The sequence below is a fragment of the Idiotropiscis lumnitzeri genome, chromosome 12 (genome assembly GCF_059441095.1).
Source record: "Idiotropiscis lumnitzeri isolate Australia: NSW breed Sydney's pygmy pipehorse chromosome 12, RoL_Ilum_1.0, whole genome shotgun sequence".
Classification (NCBI taxonomy): domain Eukaryota; kingdom Metazoa; phylum Chordata; class Actinopteri; order Syngnathiformes; family Syngnathidae; genus Idiotropiscis; species Idiotropiscis lumnitzeri.
The window spans coordinates 5434275-5454092 of record NC_142402.1 but is presented as its reverse complement, the minus strand read 5'-3'; the positions used below and the strand labels follow the sequence as shown (position 1 = coordinate 5454092).

The 19818-nt window shown below is 40.4% G+C and overlaps 1 protein-coding gene across 4 annotated transcripts in view; it reads right to left on the bottom strand.

Moving 5' to 3' along the window:
* LOC148325599 (uncharacterized) overlaps positions 1 to 18396 on the bottom strand; it is a 73065-nt gene extending 54669 nt beyond the window's left edge. For 3 of the 4 annotated variants that reach the window (XM_088310324.1, XM_088310326.1, XM_088310327.1), the window contains exon 1: positions 18245 to 18396. The gene's annotated coding sequence lies outside the window, so the exon portion shown is untranslated. Of the gene's footprint in view, positions 1 to 7182; positions 7217 to 18244 lie in introns of those variants that run through there. The other variant, XM_088310325.1, reaches the window with a different exon arrangement.
* Positions 18397 to 19818: the final 1422 nt, after the last annotated feature.

Genomic DNA, 19818 nt, shown 5'->3' with positions numbered 1-19818 from the left:
AAGAAACAACTATAAATAGTTGTTCGGATAAAGTTTACACATGGTATCCAATGATTTGTAAAATTTCATCTGGCGGTGTGTCATAGAGCATGTCATCAACACCAGGTAGTAAACAAATTCGGATAAGACACACTTGGCCAAGCATTCGGCCCTGGCTGCAAATGACCTATTGTGAATGAACACACTCCAGTTTTGCAGTCCTAAAACACGTTTGCCCCGGCACAAAAAATTAATATGCACCCATTTTTACGCCGAGCACATGGGCGCACGTCGATGAAAATAGGGCCCGCAGAGTGTTGGTTGGGTGTCAGTCTGAACATGCGCCGTGCTGACGTCAGCAAAATAGTTCCGGTTAGATTTGAAACTTCCATTTCTTACTATGGAAACTGCTTGCTTTTGAATTTAAAATGGCTTATCTTATAACTAGAATGCATGACTACTAATTCTTCTCCTCCGTTATTTCTTCTACTAGCTTTTGATGGATGGCAAATACTTTTGGTGCATTTATGAAGGCAAATGCAGCAACAGCATTTGCCAACCGCCAAAAGAAAGTTGACTTGATGAAGTAAAGAGGATTTTGGAAGCCAATCCCAGCTCTAATTTTAATATGTTGGGCCAGAACCTCCTATGTGACAATTTGGTAAATTCCACTTTTTGTTCATACAATCTTTGTCTTTCCACATGTGTGGATGTTAATGTTACAGATTATTGAACAATCCAAAGTGTTGAAAATGGCCTGCTCTCTCTGCGATGCATTGTTGAACAAACATGGCATTTCTGGGGTCTCCTGGAAAGTGATGATTACGGCGGTACAAGAACTGGGCCCGACGCCAAGATATGCAAGCCGCACTTGTTGCTAGACCAGGCAAACTATTAAAATAGTGTGACTTATAGTCAGAAAAATATAGTAAACACTTAATAAAGTTGAGCAATTTTTTCTTGATTCTATTGTGACTGTAACACACCACATGCTAAACATAGCCAGATGTTAGTCCTGTAATGCTTATTATGAACATGACTATAATTCTCGTGCTCAAAAGGAAACCACCCCCCCCAAAAAAATTATGTAAAAGAAACTGTCAGAGAAGCTAAAAACAAAATGTCCACAAAATTGAAAAAAAAAAGAAAAAAAGAAACACGGTTAAATCATTATCATCGCCCTTGTGAAATGATACAAATTAGGTATAAATGGTGTCCTGACACTTTGACACCATGACCTCAAAACAAACCCTTGATTCTTTTGGACCACTGTTTTGTTTTCTTTTTTTGCATCTCCACATCCAGCCTCCCAGTGCAACAAGTTGCCATTGTGTCAACTACCGAACACACACACACACACACACACACACACACACAAAAATGGCCAGCAGCCAGTTTGAATGCATGCAGTAGTGTAAGCAGGGAACTGTAAGCCATTGTTTCAGGGAAATGGCGCAGTACAGTGGAGACCAATTTTCAATTTATTTTTTCCACTCCCCTAGTCATCTCCATCTCAGAATGAATTAATTGTTCACTCAACAATTTCATTATTCTAACATCTAAAGTAGGTAGTCATGAATAGGCAGTTCCTAATCTTCATAACGCGCTCAGTATATTAGTCTCTAATAATTCATCAGTCCGTTGGAAGAGTTTCATAATCTAAAATATTCAGTGGCCTGAATTTAGAGCTCTCTGTTGTCTCTCCTTCTGCACACGTTTGTCCACAACATATATTTCTCCAAAACTACTACATATCTATGTGCCATCAACTAAAGAAATATTAGGCCTTGCGACGTGGCAAAACAGGCAAAGATAACCATGCATGGTTGGTTTACATTTTTGATTTGACCTCTGCGCAGTCATAATGTGTTAGATAACTTTTGACATAATAAAATAAAAGCGGGAAATAATGTAAAAAACTAGTTGAGCAATCCTACATTGTGTATCCACAAAAATCAAAAGCATTTATATTTTGGCAAATAACTACACATTTTGAGCAAATAAGTAATTTCCTCATCTGACATTTGACCTCAGGTAGTTTGATCATCTTGTGTGTGGAAAAAAAAAAGACACATACAGAAAGAAATAAGTTGAGAATTCAGACTTTTAAAATTCGGTGTTTGCAGTATTCAACCGTAAATGAATGCTCAGTTTTGAAGTTGGGCTACAGACAGCAAAGAAGTCTTTGATTCATTCTCAACTACTTTGTGGCCAGAAAAATAACATCATTGGACATCCCACTTGCTTCCTGACTGGTGTTTATGGGTAGGACCCCACCCATTCTCTTCTCCAGGCAACCGAGAGGCTGCCACCCAGTCACAGGCTGCATTTTGTGGCCTGTAAGACCCTATTGTCCTCCTACTAAACTTTCAGAACTCTGACTCGTAGAACCCTGTGCTCAAGGAAACAGCCCCATATTTCACACTAGGTGAGTGAACTAAAACCAGAACGTTCTTTTTAAGTATTCATCCTGAGCTTTAGGTATCCTCGCAAATCTTCTCCTGCACAATATGAAACCGACATGGAAGCAGGAGTTTATAACATTCAGACAAATTCTACCAATAGTGAACTGCAACTTTCCTGACAGCGACATGAACAGAGTGATGTTCGTATGGCTAGACAGCTTAGCGCATCAGTATAACTCAATCTCTTTAACTGTGATTACTTGAACTAGATTTTCGCTACAGTACACTCAAGACACGTTGAATTGTAAGACAATATCCATACAAGTTAGATTTGTGATGATGATCATGATTAAAATATAACCATTATAATTAGAAGCAATATGCCGTAGTGGGGTGTATGTGACAATGTTTGCATAACATAAGAGATCTCAGAAGGCAATGACCATCATTAGAAAAGGTCAAGTTCCTATTTCTGTATTGTACTGTACAAGTAAGTATATATCATAATATAATAATGTGCATATGGAACACAGAAATAATGTTAGATTAGGTTACCATGGTAGAAATATTTGGCTATGTCAAGCCTCTTTCAACAGCAACTCTATGCAGTGGGTGGCATTATGATGTAACTGGTGGCAAGCAAAAAGCTCCGCATGTCTAGAGATGAGTGTCCAGAGGGATAAGAGAGAGAGAGAGAGAGAGAGAGAGAGAGAGATGTGGGGGAGGAGTTTTGAGACAGCTGTTGAGCTCTGAGGGATTAAAAACTCTGTATTCACAATCCCTGGTTTCCAGCATCCGCCACCTCTTCCTCTCTGAAACCAACCGCCTGCTACATAATCATCTCATCCTCTAAAGCACCGGAGCTCACGCAAACTATGCACACACACACATAAACAAACACACACTGCATGCAGTCTTTACAGGATAAAATATTCTGCTGTATCTTTGAATACAGGGGACTCATTTTCTCAATTGCATGCATTAGGTTAATTCATGTGCAGCTATTTAACATTCAATCAAACATTAATTTCAGTGTGCAATGAGACCTTGAACATGCTGCTTCTGTAACGAGTCAAGTGACACTGTTCCTTGTTGCAATTGTCCTCATAATGTCGTTATGCAATCACGCTGTCATTATAGTCAGTGTATTTTGATATGGGTCATGTTTACAAAAACAATCATTAGGTTGCATGTTTTATTCAGGGCGCACCTAAAATATTCTTAAAGGTCAAAGTCGAAAGCATGAGGTTTGGCACGGCCTGTATGAAAAAAATTAGTTTCAGGCTAGCCACAGGTTAGTAGGGCTAAGTGATGAGTCATTGTACAACATCCGTGGTCTTAGCAAGTGATGTAACAGCAATGAATGGAGAGGTTAGTGGCCTCGAGGAGAAGCTGTTTCCTGCTTTCATAGGATTATATTCGTTGGAAAAGCAATAAAGAGTCAGCACACTATAAGGATGATGGGCCACGTTAATTTGTGTTTGACAAATGACTGCTGGAGATACGTTTCAGTTTTCAAACAGCAGTCCAGAAAGTGCAATGATCCAAATAAAATAAATAAGTAGGACAGGGGTGTTTACTCTTCAATTCTATATTAATCATCAAAACAAATGAAATACATTTACAAAATATTAGCCATTCACGCTTTGGAAGTCCCCTCAAAATAGAAAACGGCAGTTATGTTCCTATTGGTGAGTTGCAAAAACAAAATAGCTGCATCTGGTATCATTATCTCATCTTTATAATAACTCACCAATATGAAGACCCATATTCAGAAAGCCGGCTGACAACAGTTTGTCCAACGCATAAATTCCCAACCAGGACAACAGGGCACCGCCCATCCCTGAAGGAGACTACTGAAACCACATCCGTAATGACATCCATCTGCCAAACTATCAACACGTTTTCTTACCATGCCAGGTTTGGTGGTAAGGCCAAGCTGTTGTAAACCCCGGAGTTTCAAGGGGTCAGGGAAGCGCCAGAGCTGAAAATGAGTGCCAGCGGGCCAGGACTGCAAGCTGCTGTTTAAAAGCATGTGTGTTTTGGTGAACGACATTTGGGCTGGGAATTTTTATTGGCAGCTGTATCTATGCCACTGCTTGGTGTGGACTTTCTGTCTACCTTTAATATGCTTGTGGATGTTCCAAACTGCTACCTTATAATTGCAGTCTCTTTTGTAAATTACGCCTGCAAGCCTGGAAGGGCTGAGACGCTCTGCATGTCAAGCACGCTCCCTACCGGGGATTTGTTTCAAAGCCTGCTCGCTTCGCGTTCTTTGACCTCACCAAGCCCATGTTCTCGACAGCTGTGGCCAAGCATGGCTTGGAGCACCACATCACAATGACAGGTCGATGCAGTTAGACTCAGCTAAGCTTACGATCACCAAGAAACGCCTCTGGATAGTCCGACGCTCAAAAAGGCCGTGGGTCTCCTGCCTGCACATGGTGACCAAGGCTAACGGCGACATCTGCCACTTCAGCAATGCTACATCTCCCGACCGATATACCGTCCCGCACATCTTTTCCAAGGTGGACCTTCTCAAGTACCGGTAAACCCGCAGGATGACAACAGCGGTCATCACACCTTTTGGCCTTTTATAATTCCTGTGGATGACATTTACCAGGAAACAGTAGGGAAGGGTCGGAGTTGTCATGTCTCTGGGTTCAAAGGGATGATAGACTTGAAAAGGTTGAAGGAGAGTAGCTAGCTACTTGTTCTGTACACAGTTTTGCTGTTGAGCGTAAAGACACAACACGCCGTCGTCTCTCTTCACTGGCTCCCAGTGCACTTTAGAGTTCGCTTTAAGATACTTCTGTTTGTCTTCAAATCTTTAAATGGCCTCGCCCCAGCGTACCTCTCTGAGCTCCTCCACCCCTACGCAGCTGCCCGTTGCCTCAGGTCTGCGGACCAAATGCTGCTGGAGGTGCCAAGGACTAGGCGAAGTCTCAGGGGGGATCGCGCCTTATCTGTTGCCGGTCCTTCCCTATTGGAATGAGCACCCTTCTCTGTCCATTTTTAAAACCCGGACACATTTTTATTCTTTAGCTTTCGACTCAACATGAGCCTTTCGCTGTTCTGCTGTTATTCTGGTATCTATTGTAAATGTGTTTATGTGTTTCAATTTGTGTTCTAATTACCTGATAATTGATATGACGGCATATAGAAAGTGCATTGTTACAGCTCCAGCTGTTGTGAAATGTGCTATATAAATAAAATTGTATTAAATTGTATTGTATTGGTCTCAAGTTGATGAGCACTTCATTTCTGCAAACAGCAAAAGCCCCCCAAAAGGTAAAAAGTATATGTAGAAACTTGCATTTTTTAAACACTTTGATGATCAAAGCATTTAACACAAGACTGCAATTTATGTGACATGTCAAGATGTCAAGAAATGTAGATTCAACAGAAAAATGTAAGTTCTTTCTTTTCTTCATTGGTGTTTGGTACAGTTGCTCCAGCCTATTCAGCTCTGTGATGAGGTAAGTACTGCTTACACCAACGTTAGGTTTACTTACAATTAATTAATTTTCAATCATTTATTTAAAGGCTAAGTGAATCAAAATGAATATTTATTTTAACCACTCAATTATAGCGAGAAAGAAAATGTAATGCACTAAATAGTTATTACTGGTGTCTTAATAATAAATTCCTTCAATTTATTCAATTAAATATTTGGAAATTTTTTAATTTTATAATGACATAATGCGATCGTCGCTCATAGAATGATATAAAGCAATGAATTATAATTAAAAGCGGACTTTGAAGCTGATGGCCTTGAACTGCAAATTCTATCTCCTCACGCTCTTTGCTGTTGACTCCTATGATATGTCCTTTGATGGAAAACAACAATTCAAAATACAAGGACAAAGGGGACACTACAACCTTTCCCTTTTTCTAACTGACTGCATTACATGTGTTCATCAAAACCATGCATGGCTGTCCAGGCAGTCACTTACCAGGCTGACTCAGCACCTCGTCAATGTGTCCTTCTTAACGGGCACAAGCGCTAACATGCACGCACACACACACACACACTCAAGCCCATCATGCTGTCAGGGAAGAACACTACGGAGACTTTATTTATTCCACCTGATGATTGAATTATTTCTTCAAAAGTTGCGTCAGCGAGCAGCAGTCTTAATACCAGATGTTGTTATGTTCGATATGAGAGATAGTGATAAGGAACATGGCCATATCGATATTCTGTTTCATCCCTAGTTCATAGTGTGCGGATCAGACTTTTAGCATGTTCCTGTTGTACCCCTTCCCAACCCAATCTTAAACCCAATTTGGGTCAAAATAATCAACCCAACTTTGGGAAAAGAAAAGCAACAGTATCGGCCACCTTGGAAAAAGGCCAGATACCAATATGAGCAGTCCCTTTTTTTTATTACTTATTTTATGATTTATCCATTAATATGCAATTCCTGTAAGCATATGTATAGTCATAAGGTTTATGTTAATGATTTATAGGTATTGAGCTTTGACCGGTGGTTTAAAACTTTTTTTTTTTTAACCACTGGTTAGGTAGATTTAACCGTGTGTTAACTTTAATGGCATAGTTGACTTTTAACTGCCTGTGAACATGGCATTAAAGTTAACACACATAAGGACTGCCGCTAACTTTCTAACAGTGTGGTTAACTCCAGAATGGCGTTCGTGGCTAACGCTGACTTCATGACTTCAAGTTCAGCACAGGAAAGAGAGAGTCTATCTTGGGCTTGACTTTGACATTGGTTATTATTCTGATGAAGAGTTACACACATGCTACCCCTTTGAAAGGGCGTTAATTGCTTACCTTTGCAAGCAACTGGAATGTAATCTGCAGCGTCCGACAAAGAGAGGACAAGTGTTTACTGTGGAGCAGCAAATTTTCATTCATAATGATTATTTACCACTTTGGGAGGTAGTGAACCGGTGAATAATTGGGCACATAAAATAATAGATAAAATAATATAAATAATGTGGGAATTCAGGCAACATTTGAAAATAATCTAATGTAAAAATGTGTCATTTCAATTCAATAAACCTTTTGGAAAAAGGTGAGAATGACCTAGGGCTGGGCGATAAACCGAAAATTTACCGTTACCGAAATGTATTACAATGACCCGACATCATTTTACCCATGTCGGTAAATTTGGTGTCTAAAAAAAAAAAAAGAAAAAGAAGTATTTTCTGTTTGCGGCGATGTTCATGCCCCTTTAAAATGGCTACAGTGGGTGTCGTCACATGACTCCACCCTTCTGAACAAGAATGTAAACAAGACGCGTTTGTAGCTGGTGATTCAAATTCAGAAGCGGCTGACACGGCTGCAGACGAAGAAACGTTAGTTGAAATTGTTCCTGTCGCGCATGTCCCGAAAAGAAATTGGACATCTGTCGTTTGGAAATGTTTTGGGTTCCATAAAGACGATGTTTAAGCAAAAGAACATGAACTACAAAGTGCGTCGTAAGCACCAAAACAGCGCGTCCAACCTTTTCTTTTTCACCACCCACAACACAACCATGCTGTTGACTTGGAGCTTGTGCTAAAAGTTCAAAGTGAGGAGCAAGTTTAGATAAGTGACAACAGCCCATAACGGAGGCGACACCATACGAGAGAACGTCTCAGAGGTGGACGCGATAGCCGAGCACATAGCTCTAAAGATAGAGCTCCTCTAGTTACAGTGGAGCGCACAGGATTGAAACGCCTCATGAAAGTAGCCGACAAGAGGTACGAATATATTTGTTGCAAACCGTACTTCCCGATATGGACAACATTGGGACGGAAGCGGAGACATGTCAAGCATTTTGCATCCACATCCGACTTGTGGTCGAGTCGCAACATGGATCCCTGTTTGAGCCTGAATGTGCAGTACATAGACGGCAAGTGGCGACCGCGCACCAGCGTACTCGAGACGGCATTTTCCTGATGAAGCACACGCGTTTATTTGGCACTGGCATTCCATTGACATTTTTTTCATTCTATTTAGCATTTTGTTTACAGGTGACTAGCTCCTTTGCACATGGCATTATTTATATTGTTGACAAGATACCTTTACACAAATCTAGGCCTTTGCAAATGGCATTACAGCATCTCGGCACAATCTATTTGTAGAAAAAGATTTTGTGAGAGGTACCCTTTTTTCTCCTGTTCTTTGTGACATTGTTCAAATCATGCAAAGCAAGCTATTTGGAATGTTTATACTTTTATTTTTCACTGAAAGTAATGTGTACCAGTTGGTCAATAAAAAACAGTTAATATGCATTTCCTGCATTTATTTTGATTTTGGTCCTCAGGAGGAATTTATCGTGCATTTATCGTTATCGAGGTAAAATTGCCCAATTTACCGCGATATTGATTTTAGGTCATATCGCCCAGCCCTAGAATGACCCCAACTTGAATACGGCGTATTGCGGTTGCTTGCGCTGTTTTACACAACATTGCAATCTCTATGAGTGAACCTCAAGATTTGAGGGACCAAGGGGACAACCAAACGCTGAGTGATGCTTTCACAGGGAGACATGAGGGCAAGGGCATACGAGACCATGTGGCTTCCATATTCTTTGAACGGTTCGATGGTTATGGCAAATTTGGTGTACACGTCATGAGAAGTGATGAAATTTGTGTTTCATTTATAATCAGTAACACTATCTAACTAATGTGAATTAGCTTACATATATTTCTTCCACATTGAGTTTTTCATATGATGTTTATTTTATGGTGTCAGGTTCGCCAATTTGACATATAGTGTTCGTAAGCTAAAAGGACATATGGCATCTATCTGAAGGAGGTATTGGTTAAATAAATATTTATTCACTTCTGTTTGTGCTACCATCTATGTCTGACAAGCGGGCCATCGTTGCGCATTTTGCTAGCTTGTGTGTTTCATATTAGCGTAATGTGACTGAGATAATTAGCATCTTGACTTGCACCAACTACAATTTTTTTTTTATTATCTGTATCAGTTGTTGGCGGCCACTGCTGTTGTTCATAAACAATTTTCGATGCACTCAGCTCCTTCCAGAATGTCCGCTGGGTCTGACTGGACTGGGACATGCAGTTCCCTGAACTGGGTGTGTGTATGAAGTGGAAAGTACATTTGGGGTAGAGGTTGATGGGGTTGACAAGGTGGACATCTTCGCTCTGAGAGGGTGCAACTGCGGTCTGAGAGAGAGTCATCTTGGCTGTCTGAAATCAATATTAAGAGCATTCAGTATATATTTTGTCAATAATTCATGAAAAAGAAATACATATTGATTGATTGTGTGGTGGTTATACCATGATACATTTTGTAGGTGAATTATCCAAAATTTGAGTCTAAAGCTTTCATCATTTATTTTAAATTTTTTATGATTTCTACTGCTACTTACAATATGTCATTTAAACTGACCGACTCACGTATGATGTCTCTAATGCGTTTATAGCATGACTGAATTCTGGCAGCAGTTGTCTTCCCCCGGGCATTTTAAGTTGCATTTAATTTGAGCAAAGGGATGGATTGTGTGCAGTAAATCCAGCCATCTCTACAGTCCAATCTCATCTGTCAATTTGCCTGACCACCAGAGTCTGAGAAAGGGGGGGGGGCTGTTGAAATGCAAGGACGAAAGCACTGTAAAAGGGCGAAGATGGACGGGCACACAGGACAATTATTTTAGTAATAAGGACGAAGGTAAGATGACAGAAGGGGGCCCATGTTATGGACGGAGGACGGACTGGCAAAATAGGGTTAAGTGCTCCCTGTTATGCATATGATCAGACTAAGACAAATATTTGTTTCTTTTTTCCTGACTTATTTACATTAATAAGTTTGTCCTCTCAGTCAGCAGGAACAGCTAGCTAAAGAGCTAGTTCCTACTCATGAGAGAAAGGTAACATTCGTCCCGAAATCCTTTGACCTGCGACGCTGTTGCTGTGATGAGAGTTACAGAGTTAACAGGGTTTAATCTGCTCCTTTACTCAGATATAAAAAAAAAATATTCAGATTTAACAATATACAATAATTAGTAATAGTATTGATGAATATGTTACAGAAAACCAGGACAGCAAACCCTTATTTTTCCAAGAATTTTGAAGCCCTATTCTGGAATGACCCAACTTCATTAATGAAATGTAGTCTGACATGTAATGCTTTCTGGGAACTGAGTGGCTATACCGTCATCATTATAGACTCAAACAGATAGATATAACACGTGTCTCCGACAACACTAAAATTTAATTTACAAAAAAAAAAGACAAACTAATATTCACAAAGGCATTTTCTGTATGGATAGTTACACACTTCAGCATTGACAAGAAAGTAAGCTTCATTAAAATAATTTGAAATATATGCAAATTATTACTTATTTTCAACGCACATGCATTGCCTATGAGGGAACGTTGCCTGCCACCAGCGTTGCTGAGCGGGGCTGCTCCTGCGCGTCATATTACGACAGTTGAAGTGTGTGTGCTTTTTTTTAACAAGTTAAAACCTTTTGAATTGTTGAAGTGAGAGACAGAGGCTCACATTAGCATAACCATCTTGGTTATGATCAGAGCAGGTCGAAGCCTTTGACCGCAAATACTTTTAAATTGGCTGCAGTCTGGGCCTCTACTGGACATTTGGGTTTGGTCTGTGTTGTAATTCTGATCAGTCTCCTATTCTTTTTTCATTTAAAGATCTAGCTCATAGTTCGGAGCAGCTGGGTTCGATTAAAGATCCGGCCTTCCACTGTGGAGTTTGCATGTTCTCCCTGTGCCTGTGTGGGTTTTCTCCAGGCTCTCTGGTTTCCTTACACATACCAAAAAACATGCATGGTAGGTTGACTGGACACTCTAAATTAAACACTAAACTAATTCTGAGTGTGACTTGTTATTGGTCATTATGTGCCCCGCGATTGGCTGGCAACCAGTTCAGGGTGTCTACTACTGTCCAAACACAGCTGGGATGGACTCCAGCACCACCGTGACCCTCATGAGGAGAAGCAGCTTGAACAATAAGTGGATAGAGGGACAGTGACATCGGTACTTGGTATTGGTATCAGTGACTGGCTAAACGCTGAGTACTTGTACTGGCCTGAAAAAAAGTTGTATTGGACATCCCTATTTTATAGTGTATGACGAACTAATTGAGACTCAATATTTGTCATCTTGGTAATTTATTTTCCAGACAATTGTCCTTCACATTGCCTGTCAGAACGAGCTATAAAAAACATGTAGAATAGCCTATTATTGTGGTGTAAAGTACCTACCCTGCCTCAAGGCTTTGAGGGCCAAGGATTGTGCCAGTAAAGCTTGCTGGTTTACCTCTGTCTGGCATTGTAAACAAGAATAGATTAGGCAACGTGGAGGAAGGTTGCACCCAATTCTGTATGGATACATTGAATGTTGACTATGGTGGGACAATCAAGACTCAAATAGCAACACTTTGTCACATTCTCCTTCTATTATCTGTTTAGTTTATAAAACAGCAAAATAAACTTGACTAAAATGGTGTAAAATGTGTTTGACCGAATCTTTTTTAAAATAAATATTCTCATTTTATTTAGTACAATTTGGGACAATATTTCAATCTGATGTTTGGGTCATTCACAGCACTGTGGATGTTTATTTTGTTTGTTAAAACAATGTAATAAATAAATGATCAGGAATGAATGATTTTCATCCTGATTTTCACACTCCTTGCTCCTGGAGGAGGGTGCCGACTATTGCAAAAGAAAATGGTGAAACAGAATCATCAGGTCTTTCATACTACACTTGGCTGTGAAGACACACTAAGCGATAACCACACGTTCCGACGATGACATTGTGCAATCAGGTGTTCTCTCAACTACTCCTAGGGATTAGACATTGTCCTTTGAGGACAATACGGCTGTTTAATCACATCCCCGTTGTACTGCCTGTCCCTGCCTGATACACTGTCGTACTGAATAAGGGGGCACATTTCCTATAGAAGCAACCTACTAAAACAGTCAAAGCTGCCTTTGTCTTGAAACACAAAGCGATAGACCTACTACTGCCTTTTTATTGGCTCACCAAATACATGACTCAGACTCTGTGGATGATGGGCAGAAATTGTGGGCTGTACCATCTGTACTCTATGACCCCAAGCCTAACTGCTTCCCTGCTTGCCTGGTAATCTGAGAGGGATTGAATGTAATCTCACCAATCCCCACGGTACAAATTATGTATCATTTCAAAAGGCATATATTACGTGGGCCCTGTGGATGTATCATGTCGTTTGATGACCCAGTAAAGGGTTGCGAGTAAAATCTTTTTGAAAAAACAGTGGAACCTCGGTTCTCGACCATAATCCGTTCCAGAACTTTGTTCGAAAAGCGATTTGTTCGAACACCGAAATCATTTCTCCAGCCTAGCCAGATCAGACACTCGCACACCTCGTTCATATTTTGCTATTATTTCTTTCTTAAATGCAATAGTTGTACGCACTACTTTTCTTTTTTCACTTGTAGCAGCTTTGCTGCTTGCACTGACTTTCTTTGGAGGCATGATTAGGGGCTAAAACACTTCGTACACCTATATAAAAAATGCAGCACGTCCGCACGCGACAACAGTTGGTCACAAAGAGAGCTATCTACACCCGTACGCCGCTCAGCATCCCACCCTCACGTACGCACTCACGCGTCGTACCGGCGTTCGAACTCCGATTTTTGTTCGAACTACGAAGCAAGAATTTCTCGAATTTTTTGTTCGGACTCCGATTTGTTCGAACTGTGAGTCTTTCGAAAACCGAGGTTCCACTGTATTGGAAAAAATAAACTACTGCTGCCGTGGCTTTTCACACGCTAGAAATGTGTTGTTTATTTTACAATATTGTATTTCGTGTTGTAAATTAACTGGTCGGCCGAGCCAATCAGAGATGCCGTTAAGGCAGCCATATTTGTCTTGACCAATGAGAAATGCTATTTTGGTGGCGATCGCGTAACACAATAAAAATATAGCTAAAAAAACTAAATGACAAAACATGCAAGACTCATGGATGAACACAATGTTATTGAGCAACATAGAATATCACGAGAAATGTCTCGATAAGTGCATTTCGCCCACAAAGAAATCCACTGCGGGACACACAATAACAAGACATGAGGGCTCGTTTTACAGAGTTTGTGCCTCAGCGGCAACATTTGGAGGGCAATAAGGTCAAACGTTTTGTGCAACAACACGTTACAGACATCCTACAGTGACAACATGGCATATGCAATCAATGACCATTTCAAGGGATGCTCATGGTTACCATCAGAGTATATATATATATACATATATATAAACATATATATAAACATATATATATATATATATATATATATATATATATATATATATAAATATATATATATATATATATATATATATATATTAATAGCAAGTCTAAATTGAGTGGTGTAATGCAATTTTGGTGGATTTGATGGAGGTGTAGTGGATGCCATAGAATTTCGCATTTCACAGCAAACATTGAATCCTCTCAATCATCGTGTGAATCAATTAATTGAACAATAATTATTATCATCATCAGAAAAGTATTTTTCAAATCACCCTCTTAAACGTGGTACAACGATGGCGGGGGTGGGTTGTGGGGTGGAGGGATCACACACGGATGCACAAATGGGAGTAGAAGTTCCGTCTCCAAGTGCCCACTCCACAGAAGCAAACTACTTCATCCACAAGTGGAGAGTTTGCTGTTCCTTTTCAATTTATTGGGTGTGCAACCGATCACTTCCATCCACATGCCATGTCAACCGCACGCCTCTTTCTGCACTGAATTTAAAGGGAATGAAGAGAGCAGCTTTGAGTGGACAGCAAACAAGTTGGCTGTGTTCACTCTCACATAACAGAGCACAAAGGCACACATGCCCCCTTCTATTTGCGACAATCTAGGAAAATACCAAAAGAAAGAAAACTTAACCCATGCTTACAGGTAGACTGCACTTTGCTCTAGACTTGTAATAAGTCCGATTGTGAGGTCAACAACATGACAGTAGTCCAGTTCATCAAGTTTATTGTTGATGTTCTCCTCTTGCTTGCGTGTATTTTCCCCAACACCTTAGCTTCTTCCCAAATTCCCAAATAACACAAATTTGGTTTGTCAAACTATATTGCATATCGGTGTGAATAAATGTTCATTCATATGCGACCTGCGACTGACTGGCGACCAATCCACTGTGTAGCCTGCCTCTTGCCCAAAGTCATTTGGGAAAGGCTCTAGCTCACTGAAAGAAAACAAGTGCCATAGAAGATGGATGAATGTTTCACTATACTTGGTGATACTAAAACCGGTTTTGTTTGTTAATCCATGAACGCAACTTTATGTTTCTTGCAAACTGACTTCACTTTTAACAGCAGAGAGATACGGGATATTGCAAGATTTTTTTTCTTGTTACGGATCCGCCCCTAATATCCATCCATCCGTCTTCTGTACCGCTTCTCCTCACTAGGGTCGCGGGGGGTGCTGGAGCCTATCCCAGCTATCTTCGGGCAGTAGGCGGGGGACACCCTGAATTGGTTGCCAGCCAATTGCAGGACACACCGAGACGAACAACCATCCGCGCTCACACTCATACCTAGGGGGCGCCCCTAATAAATTAAATAATTTTTGAATAAACAGTTTATTGGTTTCTGATTTAAAAATTATCTATCCAACAATTTGTTGTGTATATATGATAGTATAAGGCAGTGGTTCTCAATTATTTTCCGTTACGCCCCACCTACCAAGAAGAAAACAATTCGCGCACCCCCCCACCCCGCCACCATTTTTTTTTTACATTTTGTACTAATGTACATTTCCTTTGTATATTGATGATAGATTATGTCAATAAAATGTCCCTTAGCAAAGCTAAATTGGTAAGAAACATAATTTTGAGAACTATTATTGTGTGGATCTCGAAACTCAGTACTCAGTGCAAATATTGATGAGATGATAAATATTTACTATACGTTTGACGTCGAACCTCTTCATCGTGATGACGTCATCCGTTTCCGTGTTCCGGTCTGAGCGCGTCAGCTAAATTGCTAACGCAGCCGTCATCTTATTTTATGTTTCGATACCTAATGATTGCAATACAACATTTCTGTTCAGAGCCGCTGGCTCTCCGCCCAAACGCGGTTCGAGTCAGACTTCTGTTAAAAGTCGAGCGTACTTCGAAGCACTTATTACTCTGTAATTCATTTTAGCGATTAGCACGCTTAGTGCCTCCTCGTTCGCCCCCTCATTTAGAACGTTTCTTGTTAGTGGGGTTGTTTATTTGTCATTACGCAGCTTGTTGCTGCTGCTGTGCACGGACTTAGATATAGTAGAAATAAAGCTCATACTGCTGCGACGCAAGATAGCTTGGCGGCTAGCATTCAAGTAGTGCCGAAAGAAATTACTTCCGGGACAACGAGCGGCAGGGTGACGCCTTTTTTTTTTTTTTTTTAATCAGTACTGCGTGACCTACTGCGTAAACCCGGGGCACAAACCGCAGCGTTGACTATCTCAAATTTGCGTTGCCTGAGATCGCAAGTTTGGTCCCAATACGATCGTTTAGCTGTACTACGGCGGAAAAAAGCATGTACCCCAGGGTCATCTTGGAGTTGATTGGTTAGCGTCACATGTCCACTCGTAGTATGCCACTTCTGATTACTGAGCTTGGAGTAATATGATTACTGTAAAAAAAACAAAAAACGGTACATTCGGCAATGACAAAATCACATTTTCGATCCAAAAACAATAAATTGTTCAATGCTAATATGCACAAGAGGATAAATGAGTGGATACTCAACGAATTAATAAAGATAATTTACTCACCCCTTTGTTTGCAAGAGATAGTTCCATGTCATGGTATACGTCATTGTGTCATATTTTACCTGTGCACCAAACACTGAGCAGTCAAGTAAAAAAGTTTGAAATAAGTATTTTTACATTTGACCAGCTTCACTACCTTCATGCAAAGATATTCAGTTTGGCCAGTCTGTTGAAAATTAACTTTGAATGATGAACAACGACTGTGAGTTACGCACAGTAGACTCGAACAAATTATTAGCGTTTGCCAACAGCTGAACTGCGCGCCATTCATGCGCAAGAATACACTCAATAAATAGTGCGTGCAACGAGCGTGATATAATTTATCAAGTGTATTTTACTTTGTACCAATATTAAGGACGCCACACTTGACACACAAATCGTTCCGTCACAATGAAAAAAAATTTTTTTAAAATGTTAACATCGTATTTTGCACCGAATAAATTAAACATTCGGTTTAACATGCTCAAGTCGTCCTGCAGTAAGTATACAGTAATGGACCGTAGTAGATAGTGGCACCTTGAGGAAGTAGTGGGGTAATGATCATAGCCTATTGACGTATCATCAATTAATTGATTAAACTTTATCGGGTTGCATTGACATTCTGACAGTTTATTGGAAACAGTTTTTGAACCTCATCATTTTTATGGTAGAAGGAAGTCTTAATTTAATCAGTCTGTTCTCATGTCGCAAAGGGGAAGTGGAATTTTATCTCTGCAATATGACAGGTATATTGTAAGCAGTGAGAGGTGTTCATTTGTTCTGAAGGGAAAATAATGACTTTCGAAGTAAGTCAGCGTTTGACTGGAGTGTTGGACCACATTTAATGAGAAACACCCTGCTCCAATGTTGTGATTGGATTAGTGATCGGTTCATTCAAACTCGTGAATTTGTGATTGGTGATCAGCTCCAAAACTCCAGATTGTATTGCTACTTTAAATGGTGGCAACCAGGCGTGTGCTGAATCTGTTTTAACATGAGTTTGAATGTGTTTGGCTATTTCTGAACACAGCCACGTTCCCAGCTATGCAAGGGTGTACACACTTGTGCAACCACATTGTCTGAGTTTCTTTTACTTCCCCATGCGAAAAGTCATCACACCATTGACAGAGTTATGAAGTCATTTGGCATTTTACTTTATTTCTCCAGTATCTGGAATTCTGGAAATGACGCTCATGCGACAAGAAGCATTTCCAGTCATGAGCCAAGACTCTATTTCATTGACGACAATGTCTGCAATCATTTCACTTTTGCCATATCTACACAAGGAAGGACCCGATCCATGATATCTCCCTTAATGTAACGTCAGTCTAAAAGAGAGACAGCTAGACAGAGATGGGCACAGTCAGAACAATGTGTAGGCCTACTAATCCTCACAGAGAGGATACAGGATGAGAGAGCATGCCTTTGTGTGTATTGAGGGGCATCATTGTATAACAACATGCACTGGTCCGATCAAACATCACACACTGTTTAAATAATAGGCTGCATAGTATTAGAAAATGATGTTTTATATAACCAGGTCTTTCAGCCTGCCTTCACTGGAAAGATAAGTCATGTAATAAAGACAGGAAAGTAGACAGAAATGTAGCTCAGGATCTCTCATTTGGAGTTTTTTTTTCATAATTCATAATTCATATATTATCATAATAACACATCGTATGTATGCCATTGTACATTCCCCCCACCCTCGACAGCTGATGTCCACGTACATCAGAAAATCACGAGCTCCACGGCCTTGTCAATTTCAGCATGTGTGTGGAGCATCGCGATTGCGGCATCACTGTAACAAAGAGGAGCGAATTCACGGATCTCTGCAGGAGACAGACAACACCCCCACAACACGCCCACCATGCTCTGCCATTGTGGATGGGGAAACATTGTATACTTCAATTACAAATAGCTACCCCGCCATCTGATGTGCTATATAAATAGGCCACATCCATACTGGTTAAGCACCAGAGCTACATAGTGTATTGTCATCGATGTCGCACACATTTCATCACTCATTTCAAATGATGGTGCAGTGCACTGCAGTAAAACAAGGTGTCACACGCGAAGACATAACAGCGCGACTATTGGAACATGAAGAAATAAAATCACTCACGGTGCAGGTGTGTCTTGTTTTCTTGTAGCGTGTGTGTGGCTGTCAGTCAGAGAGAGATTAAAATATCTCTCCACCTTTCTCTGCTCACAAAAAAGACTGGTGCCAACTGAGAAACTGGTTCCGCCCACAATAGTCGGTTTAACCAATCAGAATCGGAGAAAAGAAAACCCATTCGCATGATATGCAGGCTCTTCGGAGAAAACTGTTGCCTTCAATTGCTATCGGACAAATAAATTACCAAAAATGAAGAGCATCCAGGGGCGCAGATGAGACACACGCTCACACGCTCACACACTCACACACACGCACGCACGCACATACACACAGCATAGTCGTCCACTCATAGCCACCATCAGCCAAGAAAGAAAGTATACAGTTCATGTAGCAAATTACTGCTGATGCTAAATTAATATAGGCTACAGTCCGACAGTCAATTAAACGTACCAGTTTACAGTGTACCAAACTGTTTTCATTAACTGTCAATAGCTCTGAATTGAAGGTTTTAACAGATTTGTGAAAAACCTTTACTCCTCCACCTTTTTTTTTTCAAATTTGTCACACGCATGTAATTTTTCATGTACTTTTAAAAGAATTAAATTACAAAAGGCAACTGTGGTCTTTATTTTTTAATTTTTTTATTCAATGTTATCGTTTAGTTATTTTAATAATATAGTTACATGATTACATGATGGAGACGGACTTGCAGTGCTGTCAGCCATGGAGGAGACTTGACGATGCGTACATGCTCTCAGATGGATCATTTATAGTATGCAGCGGTCGTTGTCATAAAGTGATTAGTAAATATTGTTGATTTGAGACGTCTGGACAGGAGAATAGTCGCACCTTAAAACTGTGCTAGCCAAGTGCATAATGAAATGACTTAATCTCAGGCCTGGACTCACACTAAAAAATCAGTCCTTCCATTTGGTTACACTGGCCCGCTCATGCATGTCTTTGCAAACGAGTACACATGTGGGTCTGCACCCATCTACTCATTTTTGCATCCCTCTCTCTAACTAAGTCATTGTTTGTCATACCTTCCATAGCCAAAGTTTTATGAAATAAAATGCACACATATCCAGAACCTTCTGACTCCTCACCACCCCAAGCCACCTCATAATGCTGTCACTGATGTTGGTTGGTTTAGTTTGCTGTCTTTTTTTGTAAATTGAGTGTGGGCCGGTGTCTTGGGGGAAAATGCGGAAGAAAAAAAAAATAGCACTGTGTCGGCCCCAAAATACATCGGCCCATCAGTCATCTGTCCTCAACGTCAGACGGCCAGTCCATCCCTGCTTTAGTACGAACAGGACATAATGCCCCAAACTGTTCGGGGGCCACATGTAAAATGTCATTAAGGGCCACCAAAATCCCAGGGTAGAACAAGAGGTAAATAAAACTGACAAGCATCCCCTCAAATCAGCATGCCACAATTCTAGATCTGAGTTTTCAAAGGTCCCCGAAGCAATGAGAAAACATCGACTGAACACAAGAAAACATTCAAAATTATTATCACTATATTTTGATCTATCAACCTTCTGTGAAAATTTATCTCAACTGCAGCCTCGCATGTAACT